Below are 12,025 nucleotides of genomic sequence, written 5' to 3'. Positions count from 1 at the left end.
GAAGAAGAAGAAGAATCACATCACATCAGGTGTGTGCAAATAATCTCCCTCACAGAAAAATGGTGGAGGAAGTGTGGTGCATTACTGACAGGCTGTGCTTTCAGCTTTCGAAGTTTCTTCAGAAATACACTGTATGTTTAGATGGAATGTGATATATCTAGATTTTGGCTTGAGCTGTTGTGTTCCCTCCCCTCCCCTGTTATTTTCACTTTTGCTAGGTACACCTTTTTCTTCTGTAAGACAACTTGAAAAGTATAATTTAATCATTTGTTGCTTGGATACTGTTAGTCTTCTTTGACCTAGAGCTGCACTCCTAAATCAAGCTAACACAAGTTGAATGAAACTCTAAAGTAGCTTTAGATTAAAAATAACCATAGCATTGCAAAGGCACATTTTTTTTTCCCAGGAATGACATAAATCTAACCTTGTGATGGGATTTTCTTCTGTGTTTTTCCTGTGATACAGTTAAACAGTCCTAGCAGCTAGAATACAATGCAGATTACTCTGTCAGAAATAGTTTTGACTTTCTTTATAAATAACCATCCTAATGACAATTTATTTTCTTTTGTGCTCCTGGAGAACACCACAGAGACACAGTCCCTTAGGAATACTGTGCACACTTCCCAAAGATTAAAATTAGGATACCAAAGAAAAACTTCTATTTCATAAGCAAATAATCTATAAACATTTGAGAATCACTTCTTCTGCTAGGAATAATATTGAGCAGTTAAATTATATTTTGTTATAGAAGAGTCTTGAAAAGACAAATTCCTCTTTGAGAGAAAAATACTAAGTGCTGGGAATGCTTTCACATAGAAGCTTAATATATGCTTGTCTATATCATGTAGATAATTGCAATGTTGAGTATTAGATCTGCCTAATAGCAGGTTGAAGGTCAATGGCACCAATGCTTTACATTCACCCCTAATTGTGTCTTTTTGGGCACCTGGAAAACGAAAAGAAAGTGAAAAATCTGGAAATTAAAGACCAGGTACTACACATGCATCATCTAACTAAACAACCTCATTATTTCCTGGGTTACTTATTCAGTTCAGGGTTAAAACCTCAAACACTTCACAGCTGAGTGAAGTTCTATCCATAGAAATGGAAGCGTCTCCCCTACGGAAAGGAAAAAAAAAGTTTCCATCACAATCTTCAGAATTTTTCATGTCTTTCTGCCACCTTGTCCCCATTCAACAAGACTTAAAAAAAAAAAAAACAAAACAGGAGAGGAAAAAAGGGAAATTTCTGTCTGGAAAACTGTGAGCTTGATTAATATGGAGTGCATGAATGATTGTGATAATGTTACTTACAGCACCAGTTAAAACCTCTGTCATACATGAAGGATGACTTTTGCAGAGGACATTGTCTTTAGGTTGGGGAAAGTGTATGAAACAAACCATAAACTGGGATACAGGGTAGTTTTGCTGAAAATTATCGTGAACCTTCAGTGCAGAGGAGTTCAGTGAGCAGGGGCTTTGCCAAACTCCTCAGATTTTTGTGCGGCCATGTCACCATTCCCCAATAGCTGGGATAACCCCTCCCACCCTCCCAGTCTCAGCAAGGCCTGGATTCAGGGCATTCCTTGAAGAGGACCTATGCCAGCCCACTGAAAAATTACTGGGTAAATGAGTGTGAAATTTGGTTTCCCAGAAGCATTGGCAGCAAACTATATTCAGGATAACACATCCGGCAGAAATGCCACCTAAGCAACTATGAAATAATTGTACAAAGATAGAATTTGAAGCCCAGGTATGAATTCCTTCCTTTCAGGGATCATCGTAGACTGGCATGCCATCAATACATTGTTGTAAGCAGGTTTTTAACACTTTTCAGATGTCTTATCATGTCAACTGCCTCTGTCTGCAATCCTTCACTGCCTGACCTGGAAGGAAAACCTTTTCTTTTCACAGTTTCTTCCCTGGATCACTGAATTAGCCATCTATCTCTAGTTATAACCTAAGTCTGGCTTTGATAAGCATGGCTCTAATGATCACAATAAAACAGCTGGTGAATCAAGATCACAGGAGATCTGTGTAGAGGGAGATGAAGTAAATCACAGCAGTCAGTCACAGTGGGGCTTTAGACCCCACCTCTCTCTCACCTTTTTATTGTATCTAACTCTGTGCCTCCTCCCTTGAGAAGCCATAGCAAGAACTTAGTGGCTCAGATCTAAAGTCTATTCACCTGTACTATGCAAAATGATAATGATGAAAAAGGTATTACTTTCCCTCAAAAAATTTGACTACAGGAAGCATGCAGATCATCTTAACTTTGCATTTTAGATATGTTCTTTCCAGTTTCACAAGCAATGAAAGTATTCTTAGCTAAAAAGCTGCCAGAATAATTTTGAGTTTTTCAGCAATGCTAACTATAGATTTTTTTCCTCTCATTCAGAATCTGCAATTTTTGTTCTGGAGAACAAAATGTTCTTATGTTGTCTTCTCTTTTAAAGATTGACAGAAAAGCCGCTATGCCTTTGTCAGACTATCATTCATGAGATCAATATTAATCCAGTTTTTAATAGAGCAATTAGAAGGTCAAATACCAGAGATAGTGTAGTTTCTATTACCTTGAGCGGAGCTGAACAGAGAAGCCATGAAAATGAGGAACATTTTATTTTTAAATTTATTAGAATGACACAGCTGAACAAGTTCCTCCACCTGTGGCTCTCTGCATAAAGTATGTTCATAAATGACATGTTAACTCAAAAGCCAGATAGTTTACAAAAAAGAAAACAAATTGCTCTTGTTTGAGTCTCTCACTGTGTCCTGAGAAGTTCAGACTAATGGATTTGCACTGTGAGTTAAACCAAATTAATAACATGGTATTTCTCAAATTTAGGGCATTTTCTAAAGGAAGATTTTAATTTTTCTATCCATTTTTCTTGGCTATTTACAACTTCTTTGGAGAAAATAGGGCAGCTTTTATCATATCAGCAATAACAAGGACTTCTTGAAGGTATAACTGCTCTTGCTGCTCCTCATCAGGAGTTGTTTCCCAAAGTAAGGAAGGTTCTAGAATGTTATGTGCCTCCTGACATGCAGGAATTGCTCTTATTAATGGCCTTAAGCCAGCTTTACTAAGAGATGCTGACATCTGGGAAGCTCTTCCTATCCCGCTCTCCCTAGCACGAGTTTTGCTCTAGTGATGGTTTCAGAACAGGCTTGAAAAAAGGAGTCTTTTATGTGGAAGAGCCTGTAAATTCTTCCCAAGACTACGCCAGGCTGCAGAAAGTTTGATCAATGGTGATCATGTGACATGAAAGTTTTACAGATCTCTGATTAATGTTTTTACTGTGCTTTATTCAAAGTATTAAATCACTGTTGCCCATGCTTGGGAATACAATTATTGTTTCAGGTCCCACTGACTACAACTTGCACCACCCAAATATGCTGCAGTTTTACTGAATAAGGGTGACTGAGTCTCAGCTTTATTGAGCCAGTGTTCTGGGAAAAGGAACTGTTTGCTTAGAAACAGCACTCTGGTAGGATTTAGCTGAGGTACTATTTTGGCTTTATAAGATTTAGAAATTAATTTGGATTAGGAGAAATTGAGACAGCCTTAAAACCTACATGTGATGCTTAGTTCATTTTTATCCACCATGATTTATGGGGCAAGACATATTTTACACTGTTTATTAACAATAAACAGTTCTGACATAGCTGTTTGTTAAATATATGTACAGCTTAGACAGAACAAAGTCTGATAGGCTTGAAAGAAAACAGGGAATAAAAAGTGATACCTGCTATTTAAAATACATTTTCTTTCCCCACTTTTTCTTTGATTCATTCTTTTCTTTGATAAGTATTTGAAATTACAGGTTCTGTATTTCTGGTGATGAGCCCAAGCACAGGATGAAGCTCAGGCTGCCCAAGCAGCTGTGAGTCCCACCAGGCAGAGCCTCTCTACTTTGCATTTCCCGAATGAGGAGGGACAGCAACTCGACAGCGGTACTGGTAAAATGAACAGGCACCACTTCCACAAAGGGTTGCAAAACTGGACACAAAATGCCTGGGAGTATTTATGACATGCATCAGACAGTAATTTCCACCTTTCTGCATCTTTTGATCACCTTAGTGTTGTCTCAGGGGTGAAAGTAGCAGGCCCTTGGGTGTAAAACTTGTAATTTCGGTGTTGGGGCTTTTTGTTTGGTTTTTTTTCTTTGTTTGTTTTGTTGTTTTGTTTTTTTTCTTAGTGGCCATAGTCCTTGAAGGAGGAGCAGATGATATTGTTGCTATTCCATTCCCCAGAGTTCAGAAATTTTCTGAGACTGCTTTGATGCCCAGTGTCCAAGTGGGAAGGGGAAAGCTCCAGGACCGTGAGTTTTCTTTCATCAGTAGAGAGGAGCCTTGTTTTCCATCCTACCTGAGTTAATGATTTAGCTACCCACTTATCCAACTTCCTGATTTTGGTGGTTGAAGGCAGATTGTGTGAAGCCACTTTCTGCACCAGTGTTTTGCTCTGTTTTGACAAATTGGTGATTAGAGTTTCACTGTGAACTGTTAAATGAGCTGCAGAGTGCGCAGCAGCTGAGTTTGACTTTTGGGCATAACTTTATGACAGCACTTATGGAAGCAGCATTTGTGGAAATCGGCTTTTAGAGACTACAGTCCAGAAGGATCTTTATCACTATCATTTGCTATAAAAGATGCCCACATTTTGATTTTTAAATGAATTAGTCGGCTGAGAATGTCTTTTGCCATTCAGTTTTCCTCATAACTTTTACCTTGCTCTGGACATACAGTACCATATTGTTAGAACGCCTTGTCACTAGTAGGTTATTTGGTTAGTATTTTAAAATACAGGAAGAAAAAAGTGTCTGAGAGTGAGAATAAGAGTAAGAAAATGGAAATAGATTAAACAGGTAAATGCTGAGAATTGCTCTTAATAGGAATACTGGCAAAAGCCTTATTGTAAGACATTTTTCTGGGGAAAGCAGTATGCTCAGTAGTGAAAAAAAAAAAAATTATGGCTTTAAGACAGCTTTTCAGAGCATGCAACCAAACAGAGGCTCTACACAGATGCTGGGAGCAGCAATGAGGGTCCACTTATCTCAGCACTGAGATAAGCTGAGCCAGGAGTTTTAGTAGCAGGCTTATAAAATAGAGCTTCCTGACAGAAGGAGGAGCAAAGTAGCTGTTGTTTTGCGAAGTGTAATTGTTTATCTTGATTGCTGCTGGAGCACTGCAGTAAGGGGATGATTTACAGGCTATGTATGACCAGCCTGGGCTTATTTTCTCAGTCATGCAGATGACTTCTGTGTCAATTGGTCTCTGAGTACATTGTCAGCTTCTACTTTCCCAACTAGCAATTAGCTAAAGATCGTTAACAAGGGGGGCAAGACCATAAGACAAGATGCCTCTCATGTTGCAGGATAAAAGCTAATTATCTGAGTTCAAGAGAAAATTTAAAAAAAAAAAAAAATCAGAGTCGTGATGCAGTTTAATATTATTGCTTACTATACACAACTCAGGAACAATTTTTCCATGCTTTAAGACTGCTCTCTCATCTAAATGACCCTGATTTTTTCTAGTTTTAAGTAGTGAGTACCAGGGGTTTTGTTTTTTCTGAACTCCTGGGCTTCAAGGTATAGTTTTCTCTACTTTGGCGTGGCCACCTTGGTTTGCGTCACCCATTGCTTCACTTCCTTCTTTTGGAGCAGCAGAGCTTTGCTGATACATTCTCAGACAAATGAAATCCCTTTTTATAGAGCTATACACTAGTCAATAATTCCTTAAATTAATTTACGCAGTTGATTATCTCTACTCACACAAAGAGGTTAATTGTATCACGTAAGTGATTTACTTGCTCTTCATTTCTGCTGCTCATTTATTATTGTCTCTATGGAAAATCTCGTGGATGTGTGGATTTGTGCACACTTTTGGGGAGCAGTCACAGCAACAGGCAGGTGCTGGGTTCTGTCTTAGGGTCAGGAAATAAAGTAATGAGAAATGTTCTGGAACAACTCACCATTATGTGAGGTCTTCTCCCTTGTTAGCTCTTTGTAAAATTAGCTTCTCAAAACTGCCAGAATGGAGGGGAATTTGAATGCATCCCATATCTAAATGGTTTTAAGTGAGGCTTAACTGACCCAGTGTCTTAAATTGCACCTGTAAGGAGCAAAATCACAAACCAGATTTTTCAAGAGGCCCAATTCCATAGCACCCAGATATGAGATCAGGTTCAAAGACAAGGTTGCTTAGAGAGGCTGTGGAATCTCCCTCACTGGAGATATTCCAGACCCATCTGGACACAATCCTCTGCCATGTGCTCTGGGATGGCCCTGCTGGAGCAGGGTGGTGGGACCAGCTGACCCACTGTGGTCCCTTCCAACCTGACCCATCCTGTGATTCTGTGACACCTGATGCTAAGAAAATCTGATTTGGTTTGGTTTGTGCTAAGCAGCAATGGTTATAAACTGAAAAGCAGAAGATTCTGATTCAAAATGAGACACGAGCAGCTACAGGGTAGTGAGTCTGGCAGTGGAGCAGGGACCCAAGGGGACTGTGAGAGCCCTGTCTAGGGAGGTTTTCAAGACATTACTGATGTTGTACAACCCTGAGCTGTCAATCTGAATGTAGTGCTGACAGAGTTGTGAGCTGGAGGCTGCTCTAGAGATTCCCCCATGCCTCTTTCAACTTCAATGACTCTGTGAGTCCTTAGGAGTGGACTCACAGGACGTTCTGAACCCCAATATATATTGAAAAGTAGACAAATCACTCTGTAGTACCTGTGTAAAATGTGGCTGAATTCGGTCAGCTGGTATTTTTCACCATGGCTGGCAATTTGCAAAAACCATCTTGACAAAATTTTTTGTGTCTTGCCTTTGCCCCCACTGACACAGTTCCATTTCAAATTTTCCAGCCATGGTGTCTTGACTGATGCCTGAACCAAGTGTATGCACAGCATGCTACACCAAATGCAAATGGTGAAGGAAGAAAGCACAGACAAACATTCAATCTGAAAAATGCTTTCCAGACCTTTCAAATAGCAAATACTTTGCATAGGGGAGGAATGGACAAGTTTCCAAACTATTTGCTAAACAAAACAGAGGCTAAATTCTTTATGAATAGGATTAATAATTGAATAGTCAGTCAGCTTTAGCTCTGATTTTCTTTCCCTCTGCTGCATTACTGTGCTTACTAAATCATTTCAGAACACAGGTTCCCAGGCGACCAACTTTTCCCACCCCTGGCAAACCTCTAAAAGTCAGAAGGGGGTCAGGCACATCTCCTTGGAGGCCAGGTTCATTACCTAGCTTATTATAAACAACATTTCCTACTTTGCTGCTGGAGAGGAGGGAGTAAGATGGAGTGCAGAATAGTTGAACAAGGAAAGGGGGAAAAACAGGTGAAGAGAAGGTAAAAATGAAGTGGTATTTGCAAATAAAAACTTACTCTGTTTTCAGAATTATTTCAAACAGAGGAATGATTAAAGTTTTTTTGATGGGAAAATAGGTTGTGAAGAGAACACAAAAAGAAGCAGCAGTTCAGAGAAAAGAGATGGTTTCTATGTGTTTGGATGTAAGAATAAAACAAAAAGAATAAAATGCTGTCAGAAGCCTTTCTTTTTGAAAAGAGGACTTTTTGACAAACAAAAAGGAACTGGGAAACTCTCAATTTCAAAACACAAATGAACATTGTGGCAGTTGGAATAAATTAATAGTTAGTAAAATGAATGTGCACCTGGGCATGAATTTTCAGGGGATGTCTATATTCATAGGACATCTGCAAAAGAAAACACCCCAACTGCTGCACAAAATACCAATCAGGATTTGCCAGTGACTGGGAATTTGAGGATCAGGGGGAGCAAGGGGCAAGCTGCCATTGCTGCCCATGCAATCTGTGACAGAGACATTTTTCATGGACACATTATGCTAGGAAGAGGCTGAGTACATAGGAATAGGCTGAAGGGAGCTGGAAGCATTTAAATAACAGAGAAATGGGCCCATTCTTTCCCATTCTGTATATTCCTGTCCCTCCTACAACAAGAATTTTTTAGCCTATTAATCTGTCTGAATACCTGAACACCATCCCAGCCATTCTGATTTAGTCAGTCTAAGTCAGTCAAGTTAGTCCTTTGTCTCAACTCCTCAGTAATTCCCTTTATTTTTTTTTTTTTCCTCTTGCACTATGGTATAAAAAAAAAAATTACCTGATTTTATTGCCCTTGATTCCAGGATTTCTGGATATTCCCATTACACATCTTTGTTCCTCTCTCTTCTGTTCCTCTCCAAACAGCCAGTTACTGAAGGAACACCCAGTGTGCTGAAATGGCAAAATGTTGCCAGACACAAACTTTATTGGCATTATTGCCTGCTCCAGAATTGGTAGCTGAATTTAAACTAGAGTTTGGCCTTCAATGCAATAAAATGTTGAGTCAACGGGAAAGTGTGATCTTTTGCTGGGCCTTGCTTCTTCTACTTCCTGCAAGCCTTTGCTCCTTAGCAAGTGAGATAAATTTAACACCTGAATGCTTTCAGTATTATATAGCTGTACTGCAGTTTGTCAGTAACTCCTACAAATTGCACACTGTGACTGTGCAGATTTTCAGCCAGCAAGGAGAAGCCTTTGGTCATTCGTGTGTTTGGATTATTTCTGAAACTGGAGGAAGTTTTGTTTTGGACATACCACCTCATTTTTACCTTCCATTCACCTGTTTTTACCCCCTTTCTTAGCTCATTGATGCTACATTCCATCTTAACCCACTCCTTGGCTGTCAAAGCACTTTCACACCACTGCAGTTTACTACAGGAACACCAACTATGTCTCCTACAGCGCCAGCCCATTGATTGGGCTCAATGGTCTCCAAGGTCTTTTCCAACATTAGTGATTCTATGATTCTATAATAAATTTTCATTAGGCTTTTGAAAGGGTCCATGTCCTTTATGGGATATCCAGGGCAGTGTGTTAAGATGCCAAAGTCCTACATGTGACTCCAATTTCCTTCAAACACCACTGGATTCACCAGGTTCCTGCCTGTGGGCGGAGGAATTCAGGCTTGCAGTGATGGGAGTGTTTAAAAGATTGACAATCAGGCCAGTTTTAAGCTTTATTGAATTAATTAATTAACGATACCCTTGCTGCTGGTGGCCAGTTCTCACACCACGTTAAGCAGCACTTGTTAGACACTGAACCACTAAATTAAACAATTCTATTCTAAATTAGCTGTGCCTTTTACCATTTGTGGAGCTGATGCCAAACAGGGAGCCCAGAGGGCTGGAGTCCCTCCTTGGTGCTTGCCCTGAAGTCAAGGTGAGTGGAATTGAGAGAGCTTCAGGGAGAAAAATCAGAACTAAGCTGAATTCAATTTCCTTCTTCTCAGCTTCTTCCTCTTCATGCCTCCATTTATGCTGTTGTCCTGCCTGACCACAGGGGGAGGCTTTCTTTTCTACTCACTCTCCCATTTATTTTGATTTTTTTCTTCCCACTCATCTTTCTTGTGTAGCTTTACCCACTGTTGCCCTTTGGAATGATCACACCACTCACGCCCTTATCTGAAACTGTGTTCCAGTATTACAGAAACCTTGCATCCTATTGTTATTCCATTTTGGTACACCCATATCCAAGTTCAAGCCAAAATGACATGAATTTTGTGCAGATTGGTACTTCTGAGATTTGTAGGTCAGCCTCTGCTTTGGTGGGAGTGCTGGCACACCAGTGAATATGCACCCCTTCCTCACAGAGTTGGAGGAGTGTAGAAGGATTTCTTCAGAATCCAGAAGTTAATTCCTGAGTAATTTAGAGAGAGGGAGCAGTTGGGAAGTGAACTTTTTCAGCCAGGGTCTGCCCAGGGTCTGTTCCAGACAATTCCATCTGTGCCAAGGAGCTACAGCTGAGCCTGGCCAAGCCCCTCAACCACAGGTGGGGCTGTCTGGAAGTGAGAACCTCTGGGTGAGTAAAGGAGTGAGGAAAAGCAAGTACAGGGCAGAAGGGGGAACAGCACAAAGGGGTAGGTGCTGCCAAGCAGCCCAGAGCTGGTGCAGGTGTGCTGGATCTGGTGAGAGCGTGAGAAGAAGGAGCTGCACAGGAGAGGGCTGAGGGTGACCTGTCCCTGCAGGGCTCCAGGTGACAGGGCTGGGGGTGACACTGGGCCCTGGGGAGGCCCTGGGGGAAAGGTGCTGGGGTGTGTTTTGTCTTTGTTAAAACCCAGGTAGGTTTTAACCGGCAGTAAATTAAAATTATCTTCAACAAGTTGAGCTGGACTTGCCTGCAGCAGGACCAGGCAGGCAGAATCCCTGCAGCTGCCTGGGCCATCCCATAGGCTCTCCCATCCCGCTCCCCTTCATCTTGCTGAGGATGTCTGGCAGGGATGCATGGATGGATGGATGGATGGATGTTCTCTCACCCTCCACAGCCTTACAGCTGCAATCAGATGGTGCTGGAGGCTCGTTCTTAGAACATGTCCTGTGAGATGCTCTGTGCTGCTGCCTGTGATTGGGAAGAACTGAAATTTGGTGGCCCAAGTAAGTGCCTTCACTCCTGTCTTCCCAGAGGTTTGGGGCATGGCAATGTATGAATACCTTGCCTTGGGAGATGGTCTCTTTGTGGCACATCACCTGCTCATAAATTGCTTTTCTAGTTAGCCTTTCCACCACTCAGATTCAAGAGAGGATCAGAATGTAATTCTTATTTTCCACCAGAAGAAATGCAATAACAGGCTGCAAACCCTGCAAGGTGAATCTGCAGAGAGGGGCTGACAGCAACAGTATGTCCCACAAAATTGCTGCTGTTGTTAACCTATTTAGGAAGTTGGATTTTATATCAGTCATAAATTAAAGCATTTCCAGTAAGTGATGCTTGATAATTCATAAATACTGCATCAATTAAATGCTCCTTCTGATGCCTGCAAGCTCAGATGTTACACTTCACATCATTAAAATGCTCATTTATGACCTTTGCAGCAGATAAGTCATATCCTCTTTCAACTCATGGATTTTATTATTATATCATACGTAAAATTACTGTGGGAAGATGTTTGCTTTACATGGTTCAAAGATATGCAGAGTTAGAGACCAAGAGCTTCCATGAGCTCTGACAAGAAGCAACTTTAGTGTGTCCTTTATTTTCAGGAACTGAGTACTGTGTGCATGGGACAGGTTTTTATGTGCAGAGCTGCCACATGGTTGAAAAAAAGATGGAATTACATAATGTTTAAATATTGTGTGTGTTTCCATATAAGAGTGCTTATAAGAACAGGTCAGGTTTGCTTTAGCATCCTAAAGGCTACTGAGTTTTATTTCCAGCATAATAAAAAGCTCAGTGGCTACAAGAAAACAGAAAAGTTGTATAGCTCAAGTGTATACAGAGTGGCAGCAGACCAGAACTTCTTGTGAGATTATTAATGATAAAAGGGTGTGAGGGAAATCCTTCTTGCTAAAAGCAAATAGTCAAAGTAGTTTTGAGAATATCAGGAGTTTAAGTTACTTTAAGCAAAAGAACTCTGTGGTTTAATTCCTGTGTACTGTACAGAGGCTTCTAGTTTTTACTTTACATCTTAAGAGAACATGTTATGAGAGCTATTTGCATTTAATGATGATCCAGTTTGTCATTCAAAGCTGATTGAAGCCAGGCTACCATGAAACTAACTTTACAACAGGTTCCTTTTATGTACACTTCATGGACATGAGAAGTATTAAAGGCACCATCAAGTGTCACAAAAATTATGTAGCAATGCACCTCTGAATGCAATATTTATTCACTGTGCTTTCTAATCAGTAAAAACAGGTTAAAAGCTGCACTCCAGAACGTTATTTTATTGTGGCAGCCCATGAATTTGTGTGGTACAATCAGCTGATACAAGCTGGAGAAATTAAAGTTATTAGAATGTCACACTTGGCTCTCTAGCAAAGAACAGCAGCCTGGGGCTTGGGAACTTCAGTGTGAAGGAGAACTGGGCTGCTCCTGGCTGTGCCAGCTGTGTCACTGTGTGATGCTCACACACATTGGAGTGAGGTTTCTGACACGTCACAGCATGGTGTGAGGGAGGACTTCTGAAGGGGTTTCATCTGAAAGTGCTCTTC

General features: G+C 40.7%; 1 long non-coding RNA gene across 4 annotated transcripts in view; it reads left to right on the top strand.

Moving 5' to 3' along the window:
* LOC108447262 overlaps window positions 1-12,025 on the top strand; it is a 45,454-nt gene continuing 33,429 nt past the window's right edge. For all 4 annotated transcript variants that reach the window (XR_001862728.1, XR_001862730.1, XR_001862729.1 and 1 more), the window contains exons 1-2: window positions 1-29; window positions 3,824-3,959. This is a non-coding gene — a long non-coding RNA (uncharacterized LOC108447262). The remainder of the gene's footprint in view (window positions 30-3,823; window positions 3,960-12,025) is intronic.

Source organism: Corvus brachyrhynchos, unplaced genomic scaffold (genome assembly GCF_000691975.1).
Source record: "Corvus brachyrhynchos isolate BGI_N302 unplaced genomic scaffold, ASM69197v1 scaffold216, whole genome shotgun sequence".
In the NCBI taxonomy this organism is placed as follows: domain Eukaryota; kingdom Metazoa; phylum Chordata; class Aves; order Passeriformes; family Corvidae; genus Corvus; species Corvus brachyrhynchos.
The sequence above is the reverse complement of the archived record's forward strand: the minus strand, read 5'-3'. Positions and strand labels throughout refer to the sequence as shown.